The sequence below is a fragment of the Temnothorax nylanderi genome, unplaced genomic scaffold (genome assembly GCF_030848795.1).
Source record: "Temnothorax nylanderi isolate EJ_2023f unplaced genomic scaffold, tnyl_v1.0 TNYL_tig0042_pilon, whole genome shotgun sequence".
Taxonomy (NCBI): domain Eukaryota; kingdom Metazoa; phylum Arthropoda; class Insecta; order Hymenoptera; family Formicidae; genus Temnothorax; species Temnothorax nylanderi.
In genome coordinates this window covers 1,138,062-1,141,521 of record NW_027249104.1, presented here as the reverse complement: position 1 = coordinate 1,141,521, position 3,460 = coordinate 1,138,062, and positions in this window count along the sequence as shown.

The following is a 3,460-nucleotide window of genomic DNA, read 5'->3' as shown; positions in this document are numbered from 1 at the left end:
GCATGTACGCCATGGTGACGCGCTATGATCATGCAACAACCGGAATCGTACTAGTTGTCACGTACAAACAAGCAGTACAGTTCTTGACGTAAAATACGTTTTTATTCGTCACAGAGAACTGCTGGAAAACAGCGACGAGCCAGCACACGGTGATTTATGCGCATATGGCACTGACACTGTGTAGGATGAGATGCCATCGCTCTCTTCTAATTAGCTCTTACCATTTATAAAAATTAAACAAATGTGTTATAATATAAGTTTATTTATGTCTTCCTTACAAGTAAAATTATATAATTGTACCTATTACTTTTTTTATATTATATTGAATATTTCAATTTATATTGTTTTAGTCAATATATTTTCTAATTAAAATCTATATAATTTTGTAGTTTGTCGATATTCTCTTAACTTTTGCGATTTAAAATTTCACATTCTCAATTGCAATTATTGGAAGAATTTCAAATGGAAATGTAGGAAATTCTAAGAAAAGAAAATGCTTAAAATCTCTATGTTTGAATTGCAATTCTTAAAATTTTCTTAATTTAGTTTATGGGATTTTAATATATGCGTATTTAATATATTTTAATATATGAGAAGTTAGCATATATAGAAATAGTTGTGGAGAAACTTTCTTATTTACAAGACACACAAGTGTTTCATTAATGCAGATTTTATTACGTTTTTAAATGCCATATGTTCTTTTATCAATAAATGTTGCACTCGATAATATAAAATCTATACATGCTCCAAAAATGTTTTACGAAAAATTATTTCTCAATTTTTTAGAAAATCTTGAAGATATCTTTTAATCAAATCTTAAAGACATTCTAAAAAAAGGCGTCTTTGATATATCTTTTAGATACGCGTGTAGTCTGGGTATCCTACAATTTCATGTCTTCGCTTGTAATACGACAAAAAATTAATCAAACGTTGGCTAAGAAACCTCGTCTTTAGAGGGGAGTTTATATCGGTTTTGTCGTTGATCAAACTTCTCCGAACAAAAAAGAACGAGCCAAGGAGAAAGTTCTGTTGTGAGTATAACGAAAAGACGTAATGTAGTTAGGTGGAATGACACAGCGGTTTCGAGATCCTCAGACATACTTCGAGGCGCTCTCCCGCATAAGGATGCTTTCCTCAATACATCGACTATGATAACTTCTCGTGAAAATACCTTGTTTTCCATTCGTTCCTCTCTCGCCAGTCACGTAAGCCGAAATTCGTGGAGGTTCGAGGCCGGTAGAATTGCGCTTTAATTAAAAAGCTCTCGTGGTTACGAAGGGTACTCTGCGTGGTTGTTAGAATCCTTGTCGATCGTCCTCCGCCGGGTCTCTTACTGTAATTTTGAGTCACAAAGTCACCACGAGTGCTCTTCTCAGGTGTGTCTTGTCTGCTAATCAGTTTGGAGATGTCGTTATTATTATTATTATTATCATTATTTTTGTCGTTCATTATCATGTTTTCTTCATTAAAATTATTGAAGAGGGTTTTACAAAATTCGTTATTTCCTTATTCAGATAAATCTATTATGATAAATCTATCTGAAAACATATACATACATATTATACGCGAGTTTAACAATTTATATATTTTTTGTTTCTTGCAATGAGAGTCATTATTTGTTAAATATAATGATTATTAAAAATTAAAATTACCTGTCAATCTTTTGTTCAAATTTTCGACAAGACATGTATTATTAATTACAATTCAAGCTTACTATCAAAAAGATATTAGAAACATCTATATGGATTGGCTTGTTAGATAAAACATTCGCCTACAGGATACTATGGTTCATCTCCTTTACCGCCGTCTTCACAATCCCCGCAATTTCGTTCACGTTTCCAGCGATCCCTTTTCAAAATCTCCTTTCAGTACTGCCTGATTTCAGTCAGTCTGAAAAATCCGTACGCCATTATCCGGCCCGAGCAAGACAGCCGCTTCAAAATCCCGTTACAAATCGCTGCACTCTATCCACGAGGATTCAATTGACGATATTACGGGATCGCTTTGTCGTACTCTCGTCCACTGAGACTCTGGGTTCAGTTAATAAAAAGTCGCCGGAAAGATACGGGATATTTGTCAAGAACGGAAATGAACAAAGTAATCTAACGTTACTTACAAAGAAGCGAATATCATTCCCACGATTTCTCGTGAGAACTTTATTTTACTTCAACATGTGATACATTTCATTCTGAAGGATACGCAATCCGCTTTTTAATATTTTTCTAATTAATTTCTAATTAAGAATTACGCATGCGAATTAATTATGATTTAAATGATATATTATATATCGTTTTCCATTAAGCGTTTCATCAATGTCAATTAATTGTTGTAAATTAAATATTTTTTCATCTATATTGCAAATAGTGCTAGCATTCTAGAAAAGAATTAAATTAATCGATGATTAGAAACTAATTAATTGATAAAATTATAGCTTTTGCGTTTAAATTATAATATAAGTCTCGTTACTTTAAACGCCGAGTTATCCGATTGATGATAGCATGTAATAGGTGTGATGTTACGCGATAAATAAAGCAATTTTCCAAGGACTTAGCCTGCCTCAATATTGGCAGTTTTAGATGCGCGCGTATCACAAGGGACCTGGCTATCCCGGATCACCTTGAAGCCGAACTCCTCTGAGAGATAAGTGGCTATCGACGCCAGCCGTGGATTTCCTATAGATGAAAAAATCGTCTTTACCTTATCCTAAGATATATAAATCGCTTGCTTCGAAGGCATATCGATATTTTCTTGCACCACCTTCAGTCGATGAATATACCATAATCGCTACATCGAAGTGATTTATAAGACAAGTTAACACAAGCTTTATGGGGTTATTTATTTTATGCATGAGATAAGGATAATAGATTTTAATGTCATTACACGCGCTGCACTATCTTTGTAGATGTCCTTTCAGTCACATTTTCTCATCACTTTAATTCAATATCGATTCAGTCTAATTTTTGAACATCTCAAATAGTAACCCAAATCGCTAATTCAACAGTACCGATGAAAAAGTCAGTTTCCAGGCAAATATTGTATTATCCCAAATTAGATGAATTAGTTGAATTATGCATCAAATAAAATTTTATATTATTAACGGTACCAAATCGAATTATTGTAAAACGGAATCATTTGAATTGAATTATCTGCATTTTTATTACAATTTGTTGAGAATATTCGCTGTTTTGCCTCTGTACCCACGCGAGGTAGTTACAGTTGCAATTCCCCTTTTACGATACACGAAACTGGAAGTTTGTACTACAAATTTGTCCTTTCGCGAATGCGTCCGTTTTCACGCTGTGTATCATTTACGTGCTCTGTGTACACTTGTGCTCTGTGTCTACGCTCACATGGGAAATTCGCACGAGTGTGTCGCACGTATGTAGCCGAAAGCGCTAGCATGGCCGAATTAGACTGCTTGTTCATTGACAGGCTCATCCGCACTTCCGGTAACTCTCGC